This window comes from Limulus polyphemus, unplaced genomic scaffold, assembly GCF_000517525.1.
Source record: "Limulus polyphemus unplaced genomic scaffold, Limulus_polyphemus-2.1.2 Scaffold698, whole genome shotgun sequence".
Classification (NCBI taxonomy): domain Eukaryota; kingdom Metazoa; phylum Arthropoda; class Merostomata; order Xiphosura; family Limulidae; genus Limulus; species Limulus polyphemus.
The window spans coordinates 193702-203347 of NW_013666308.1; the positions used below are offsets into that span (position 1 = coordinate 193702).

Here is a 9646-nt window from a genome sequence, read left to right on the forward strand (position 1 = left end):
CCTAGTAAATTTGAGTGGGTCGCCATAAGCTGTGGTCATGAATAGTGGGTCGCGATTCTAAAAAGTTTGGGAACCCCTGGTTTAGATAACATTTCGTTTTTCATAAACAGCGACTGTTATGGTGTGAGCAAAATTAAGCAAGTGAATTATAATTATAATCAATTTTATTCAAGGTATTTATGTATCAGAGTTTTAGGGTAACGATTAATAACACAGCATTATTTTAATACTAATTATTTATTTATTGCTATATTATTTTACTTATTGTTTGTATCATGAGTTTACAGATCAGAGTTGTTATTGAGGATTACTTCATGTCGTAGATATTCCGTTATCGCCTGATCCAGCAGAATTTCATAAGTTTTAGGCTGTTTATCTATATATGTTTGTTTTCCATTTGTTCCAGTTTTTGAACACACACCTGGCATGGCTTGATGGGTAGGTCACTCGAATCGCGATTTTCATATCTCGTGTTCGAATTCCGTTGCTGAACATGCTTGCCCTTTCAGCACGGGAACGTTATAATGTAGCAGTCAATCCCACTATTCGTTGGTAAAGGATTGGCGGTGGATGATTCCCTCTAGTGTATAACTTCAAAATTATGCGACTATATCTAAGATTGGCCTCGAGTAGCTTTGCACAAAATTAAACAGACAGACAAACACCGTTTTCTGGCTGTAAGGACGTGATATTGTTTGCCGTTTTATTACATTTCGAATTTTTAAGAAACAACATGTATAGCCAGTACAGTATGTTATTTTTTATGTTTATTTAAGCGCAAACTGCACAATAGGCTAACTGTGTTGTGTCCATTTTAGGGATCGAATTCCGAATTTTGGCGTTATTCAAGCTTACCGCTGAGTTACTAAGGGAGTAGTTGTTGTTACTGATTTTCTAGTTGTTCTAACTTAAAGTTGCTGAAAGAAACTAGAGCCATGTTACACAAACTTTGTTAGTAAGTGGGTAAAAGACGTTTACATGCCATTTTGCTATCAATGATCACATTTTTATATATTAGCCCATCATTTTATCATTTTAAAGGGATTCATCTTAGCTAATCTAAGAATTTAAAATACGGAATTTACTTCAAGGTTTGCAAAATTAGAATTATAAGCGTTAATGAAACCAAACCGCATCCTACGAAGAGGTTTAAAATTCTGGATGTTAGTAGACTCGTCGCTAGGTGCTGGCACACAAGGCCCATGCTCCGATTCTATGTGACAGTGCCCCAAATCCACAATTGGTGTCTTGAAAAATGAGAGTAGAAAACCATGATCGATGTCGTATTGAAATGTTGAAAATTCCCGCACCCATGGGCCCGAGTCTCCAATCTTTTAAGTACCTAGCGATGCCTCTGCACGTTAATGAATTAGTAAACCATGAACTAAGTTAGTAGTAGAGTCTGAACGCAGATTCCTCGATTAATAACAGTACCTAACTGATTTGTTGCCGTTATTATTATTTTGATACTCAACATTAGATTTACATAAGGATTTAAACAGATCATCGTAGTGAAGCTGATACTCAATATTAGCTTTACATAAGGATATAAACAGATCGTCGTAGTGAAGCTGAGAAAGTTGTTGTGTTTTGTTTTTATTCACGTATTTATACGAACACCAAAATATTTGCCCCGTAGAGACACCGTTAGAATTTTAAAACAACATGAACTTTTATGCTGGAAATAAACGTTTTTGTGTGAGTTTCTCAACATCAAGTTGGTTAAGCTTAAGGTAAACGAAAAATGAATTATTTTTGTCTCCTCACTGTGTAAGTGGCACTCTAGGAGCGCAGCATTCTTTTTAAGCAAGAAATCAGTTTAAGCTGATTCACGTTTTACAAACCACTGCTAAGACGCCAGTACATTTAGTTGATACAGAATTATGAGTTGATAAGTTTCCCAGTATGTGTTTGTTATCAGTGTATTGTAATGCTCAGATATGCAAGTTCACTGTGTAAGGTAAGACTAGAGAAGAATCTTCAGATAAACATTAGCTCACTAGCAGAACACAAAAACTTGTTTTTAGCTTCAGAGAAAAATTCTACACGGCACACGTCATAATCGTTTAAAACTTAAAATTCAAACAGTGATGGAAAAGGTCGCTTAAAAGCGATGATTTAACATAAAATTTTCTGCAGATATTACGTTGTGACAGTCTTTTAAGAAGGCATGTTACTGAACGTATTGATATTGCGGTAAAAAGGACAAATCTGATAAAATGTCGAAATATTACGCTTAAGAAAAGAGGAAGTTACGTCATGTATGTAACATGTTCTAGCAGCTTACTAAAGTTAGTCCAGCAACTAATTGGAATAATTAGTGAAACTAACATTTTATATCTCATGTCCAACACCGCGATCATGCGTAATATCGCGTTTAATATGTAGAATTATAAGCGGACTCTTCTTCATGTTAAAATATTTAATATATTAATAACATTGGCAAACAAGTCATTTTCATCAGTTATAATTATAGGTGAGGTAGATAGCTCTTGGAACGCTGATTCCAAATCTGTTTTTGGTTTTCCTCTAGCACGTCAAGCTTTCGTGATGAGACCGATCAAATTTGAAAGGTTGTTGCCTTAATTATAATTTAAGTTGTTGTACATTTCTTTTTTTCATAAGTGTGTATTGTATAAATTTAACCAAGCGTATAGTGTGTATAACGTACATGGGAATTATACTGAAAAATGAATAAAGTTGTAATGCTAACTAGCCTAATGTGTGATTATTACCTAAATTGTGCTGAAAGTAGCATCAGTCGTATTTCAATAACTACTTGTGCTAGAAGAAAACCAAAAACAGATTTGAAATCATCATGCAAAACTGGTCTAGAAAAGTGTATTTACATCTTTGATGAGAGAAAAGAGTTCGATTTTGTCGACCAGTGTAACTTGTTCTGCACTCAGCAACAATATTTTTTATTCCTTTAAAATGTGACGAAACAAAACAGTATTTCACAGGACTGTTCTTCGGCTTTTATTGAATTCTGTGGAAAAAAAAAAGTGTTTTTGATAATTTATTTTAAACGATTAAGTGTGCATAAAATATGCTTTAATATAATTATCTTGTGAAAATCCACGAAGTGAAGATTATCATTAATAATTTCACATACTTCAGTTAATTCAAAAATCCAGTTTTATAAAGTATATTTGAGATAATTAAGGATAATCAACATTATATTTTTTAGGAATATTTAAATTTAGGTGAAAACAAATTGTGCGCATGCTCTTGATAGTTTCAACTTAACTGGTGTGTTTTGGAAATTACGATATTTTTTAGTTGAAGACAAGCTATGGCCAGTCAGTTTGGTTAGAAAATGATCAAATTTATTTGGAAATCTTCTTATTAGAATCAAAAGATATGCATGTATATGATTTACATGTATAAATTCATTAAGTAACAATGGCCTGTTGAGGACTACGGTTTCAAACAGTTTTGGCTCTGCTTTGTCTACTAGCTTTTTTTTTGGAATTAAGCACAAAGCTACACAGTGGGCTATCTGTGCTCTGCCCACCACGGGTATCGAAATCCGGTTTCTAGCGTTGTAAGTCTGCAGACATACCACTATGCCATTGGGGGGCAGTCTACTAGCTGCATAGATTGGCGATAAGAGCCTGGCATCCACTGAATTTCTGTATAGCCTTAGGTGTAAAAAGTGGATTGATATAACTTTTTTAAAATAATGTTTATATTATTTGGTGATTAGAAAAGGTGTTAATTAAAAGATGTTCTAGCTAGGAACTTGGTGTAAAGTGTGTATATTATGTTTTACATCGAATCTTTAGTGAGAAAGTGATAAAATTTATTGTTTAATATTTAGCCTTCTTTTATGGAAACTAATGCCAGTTATAAATTATTCTACAAAAGAAACTGTCCAAGATAAGCTTAAAATACTGTTAAAATCGTTAAGCTGTGTTGTCAGCTATTGTGTTAACAGATGGATAACTGTATAAAAAAAATCAACGAAATTTTAGATCGCAGAAGGAAAACATTACAGGCTAGATTAATACTGGATCAAAAAGTTTGACTGAAAAAATGAATTCTATAATCTATACTACAGATCATCTTCTGGTAGTTTAAATAGTGTGGGCTCGATCTGCCTTGTTTTGTGTTTGGTAGTAGTCTTTTTTTATGGACTTTTCTTGTCTAATGTTTTTTCTTTCTGAGACGACGTGTTGGGTTCTTTTCTGAACCCTTCTTCGGGTATATTGGTGTCAGGGGAATTCTGCTGTTTTATATATGGCCTGGAACTTAATTGTGGGTGGAGCTCAAAGTTTGCTTGATCATAACAATTTTGTGACATGGACTTCAGAGAGGATTCTTGTTGGTTCTTATTGGTTGTGAGTTAATCCTGTTTTGTTTAGACTTCAGAATGTGGTTCCAAATCTTGCTTGTTTCTGCTCATTGGTTCTGTTTTCTGCTTGGTTTTTCAGTTTTTATTCTAAGAGTGTCTCATGCTTCCCAAATTTCCAATTTTGTTTAGTGTCTAGGATTATATATTTCTGACATTTTCCCGTTAGGAGGCGTTGTTGATTTTTCAAGGTGGAAGAGTTGTTGCGTCAGCGTGTTCCCCTAGCCTCAGTTTTTTATTCTTTCTTGTGTATTTCACCACATTTTCAGGGTACACTCTAAATCACGTGATTTTGTTTTGTTGGATCAGTGGTTTGTTTGGTTCTCCAGATCTGAGGCAAGCTCTAATATCGAATTTGCTGGAGATTCTTCTGAGTTTGTAGCTAAGATTTGGTATGAATAATAGGATGTTAGACATACATTATTTTTGTGGTTTTTGAAGTGTGTGTGTGGTGGGGGGGGGGGCTGCTTTCAAGGCTTGGCTTATGAACAACCCCGGGTATGTTATGTTTGTGGTACGATACTAACCAATAAGTGGCTAGTGTTATCATGGTTGTGTGTGTGTTAGTAACAGAAACTGTTTAACACGATTCATGAGTGGCAACCAGAACAGGGTAAAGATAAATAAGGTAGCTTAGCAACACTACCAGGAGCGTTGTACGAATGTCTGACCGAGATAGCTATATAATTAAAATTTCACATTATATAGGCAATAAAGGTACTTGTAAGTGCACGTTTTTCGAGATAGTTGCCATTCTGTTCGTGAGACATTCAACAGTTTATTTCTACCCAATATATTTAGAAAGACACGAGTTTTTTTTTTAGAGGGGAGGTGGGTATTTTATATTTTTATTCGTCCTGAGCATTCAAATGAAAATCCTTGCTTGCTTTCTTCCCAATGAAAATACCTTATTGTTTCTGTAGAGTGGGCGGTTTTCAGATGAGACGAGTTGTTCTTTTGAGAGAATGAATGTTATCAGAAAGTTCATAACTCAAATAACAAGGAGCACGTGATTACCATTGTCCTGTGTCCGTGGTGCAGAGTCACCCCAATAGAAAGTAATGCGCCTTGTGATAGTCGTGAAGTGCAGCACTAAGATAACATATGCGACTCCAAACAATGACCAACGTTATCATCATGAGAGAGTCTATAAAGGCTGAAGAGGCATCAGATTATTACTGATTCGAGTGACCAATAGAAGACAGCAGCCAAGAAATGCACTTCTGTCGGTTAAGGTTCCATCTTGTGATCAACAGAGCTTAACAACGTCCGACCTCAAGAGAATGGAAAGTTGGGGCGAACCACGATTCCATACGTTCATAAATCCAGCATTTCCCCGAGATCAATAAGTTTCCTATCTGACCACATATAATTAAATATCAATCGCGAGTGCTTAGCAGTGCAAAGAAGACCAGGTTGTATTGGGTAAAAATGATGAAACTTGGTTAATACGTCATGTATTAATAACATATATTATTATTATAATTTTAAGTAATGTATTTTACAGGTTTTCAACAAAGTAGAATCTGGAATTTTTTGTGTAAGATGTTTGTTTAAAGTTATTAATTTGAAACCATTTACAAAACTAAACAAACCCAGTTTCTGGAGAAACTTCAAAAATTGCATGTTAAATTTTTATTTTCTTGGTGTTTAATGCATTTAACTAATAATGATATTAAGAAAAATATGGATAATGCGCAGAGCTCTCTATGAACCTGCTATATCAAAACTGAGTGGTTCATAAGACAGTGAATAAGTTAATGTTAAATTTAGTGGATTCAAACTGATTAACTGGAAATGTTCTCTAAACGATCCTGTAGTATCAAAACTGAGTGGTTCATAAGACAGTGGATACGTTAACATTAAGTTTATTGGATCCAAACTGATTTATTGGAAATGTTCTTTTGATAGTTTTGGTAACTTATTGAAAGCGCTGACTAATATCGTTGTTTATTAACACAATACATAAAGTATTTCATGTCTTTTTATTAAAACTTTGGATTATTTTCTACTGTTTCGTAGGATAAAACAGAAATAATTTGTAGTACTGAAGCCAATATATTAAATACAAGCTCATTACTGTTTTGATTGATATAAAGAAGGGTAAAAATTATAATAGAGCTTATTTTACATTTTTTAGAGCTAGATACAAATATTTATCCTTCAACCTATGACACTATTGAAATTTTTATTTTGTTCCTTTTGTTTTTTAGCCCTTCGGTTGTTGTTGTTTGAAGTTAAGCATAAAGCTACACAATGGGCTATCTGTGATCTGCCCATCACTGGTATCGAAACCCGGTTTCTAGCGTTGTAAGTCCGCAGACATACCGTTAGCCTTTCGGTATCTCAGCGGTAAGACTGAGGGCTTATAGCGCTAAAAATCGAATTTCAATATTCGCGTGGGCACAGTACAAATAGCCCATTTCACATTTTGAGCAAAATTCAAATCTAAACCTTGACTGATTTCCATAATATTAACCACTAAACGCTATTAAAATAGTGATATTAACCATCAGTTCTTTTAGCATTAGTCGGTACTCCCCTGGTGGGTCATAAGCTTGAGGACTCGTAAGATTAAAATGCAGGTTTTGATTCCTGTTGTTGTCACAGAAGAATTAGCTATTGTGTAGCTTTGTGCTTAACAAACAGTATTAGCTAGTACATTTGTTGGTTTCGGTAATATGTTTTCATAAGACTTTGAAAATATTTATGTTTTCAAGCAGTGTTTTTATGAGTTGTATTTAATACTTTACTTAATACTGAGTGTTAGTTTTGTTGGCGTAAAAGTTGTTTTAATATTACATAACATTGTAGGCAGTAGTTTTACGGTTCTCTGGGTGTTCGTAATGCTAAATACAGGTAGAGAAAATCGTTTAATTGCGGGACTGATTTCGAACCACCAGAGTGTGTAATATTCAGGTGTAGCTATCTTTGTATTTCAACTATTCTAGTTACAGAAAAATAAATGTGGTTTCCTCTCACAAAATCAAAAACTGCTTGTTTTGCTTAGTTTTACATAAATCGCCAATATCAACAAGATTTCTATTTAATTGTACATAAGTTACCATTAACAAGGTAATTTCTATCTAGTTTTAGGTACGTTACCAGTAACATGTAGATTTCTATTTAGTTTTACGTAAGTTTTCAGTAACATGTAGATTTCTATTTAGTTTTATGTAAGTTATCAGTGACATGTAGATTTTTATCGGGTTTTACGTATACGTTATCAGTGACATGTAGATTTTTATCGGGTTTTACGTATACGCTACCAGTAACATGTAGATTTGTATCAGGTTTTACGTATACGCTACCAGTAACATGTAGATTTGTATCAGGTTTTACGTATACGCTACCAGTAACATGTAGATTTTTATCGGGTTTTACGTTTACGTTACCAGTAACATGTAGATTTTTATCGGGTTTTACGTTTACGTTACCAGTAATATGTAGATTTTTATCAGGTTTAATATATACGCTACCAGTAACATGTAGATTTTTATCAGGTTTTACGTATACGTTACCAGTAACATGTAGATCTCTGTATAGTTACTTACTAGTAACAAGTAAGTTTTGGTTTTATATAAACTTACAGTGATACATAAGTGTCTTCATTTCTTGTACGCAAAATAAAAGTAAGTAGTGTGTGTATATAATATATATATTACTTTCACAAAAAAGTGTTCTTCGTTAGTGATTGGCTTCAGAATTATTTGTCAGTTTAGTGTCACGTAAACTGAACTAAGCTAACACCGGTGTAAACAGCAAGAAATGCTTGAAATGGTTCGCAAAGTGAATACGATCTTAGCGACAAACAGGAGATAACTTCTATATATTGACCTTTGTGCTTGTAATGCGATTAAGTATCGGCTTTGGCTCAGGGGCGGATCCAGATTAAGTTCTTGGGAGGCGGCTGTTTGACAAACATCTATATATAATAACTAATACACATTTAATCAAGCCCCCTTAATTATATATGACCACTAGACTTGCACACAGTAATTAATGGTAAATCACAACCTTACATAACACTAAGTTAATACATGTACATCTGAATTTAGTACTAAAAGTTATTAGCTTAGTAACAAAATCAGTGGGTAGACTAGTTGACCATAGCGTAGAAGTAAAATAGGCTTTGTGCATTCAAATAACAATAACTTTAGCAGCTACTGATTAAATGAAATCACTTGCACTACATTAGCTGACCATACCGTAGAAGTAAAATAGGCCTTGTGCATTCAAATAACAATAACTTTAGCAGCTACTGATTAAATGAAATCACTTGCACTACATTAGCTGACCATACCGTAGAAGTAAAATAGGCCTTGTGCATTCAAATAACAATAACTTTAGCAGCTGCTGATTAAATGAAATCACTTGCACTACATTAGCTGACCATACCGTAGAAGTAAAATAGGCCTTGTGCATTCAAATAACAATAACTTTAGCAGCTGCTGATTAAATGAAATCACTTGCACTACATTAGAAGGATTGTACTGTCCTGCATCGTCTTACTACGATTACGTAAACTTATTTATAAAGTTGAAAAAAAATCTACCTTAACATGTTTCTCCTGCTCCTGTATATTCGTCCTTGCCCAAGCTGAAACACTGCAAGTGTTTTCTTATAAAGAGGTGGATCACCACTCCAGTTTTTAAAGACCTTTGTAATAACCTTGTTGTTTTTATCCCCAAGTAATTAGATCTAAAGCAGATATCATATTCCTATGCTTACGTTTATTTCGTAGTTGATGTTTTTGAAAAGTGTAACTCGTAGTGTAAAATAATGTTTCATTTAGGACGACCAGAAACAGCTTATTTTTGCAAGAACAAATTACAAACATTAATACTTTGTTAGTTCGTTAGTGTAATACTTATTATTATAATTTTTCAGAAACCAACGAACGTTTTACAGGCTGCCATGACGAAATGCAAGAGGCTTCGGTAAGATAAGTTCATGGTACTGTTTTTATCTGATGAAAGAACCATCTAGGTAATATTCTTGTTTGCTCATTGGCTCACTTCGAAAGTCCCGGATGAAACTTGGGAGTAGGCCGAGTACCACGCTGAGTTCCCATAGGTCACGCTTGTGAACACAGCTGGTGGTATCTCAGTGTAACCCCAAGATGGACATCACTCATCGGACAGTCATCTAGCTTCTCAACCTTCGGTTCACATTATACACACATAATAAGAATTTATGTAAATCTAGGTTCTGTTATCAGTTTATCAGGTTTTTCTCATAAATTTACAGTTAGTGTTCTGTAAAAAAAAAAAAAAAAAAAAAAAAAAAAAA

At 34.1% G+C, this 9646-nt stretch overlaps 1 long non-coding RNA gene across 1 annotated transcript in view; it reads left to right on the forward strand.

Annotated features, from left to right (window-relative positions):
• Window positions 1–9625, forward strand: part of LOC111085890 — a 35377-nt gene extending 25752 nt beyond the window's left edge. Inside the window, exon 3 of the long non-coding RNA XR_002610659.1 lies at window positions 9245–9625. This is a non-coding gene — a long non-coding RNA (uncharacterized LOC111085890). The remainder of the gene's footprint in view (window positions 1–9244) is intronic.
• The last annotated feature ends 21 nt before the right edge of the window (window positions 9626–9646 follow it).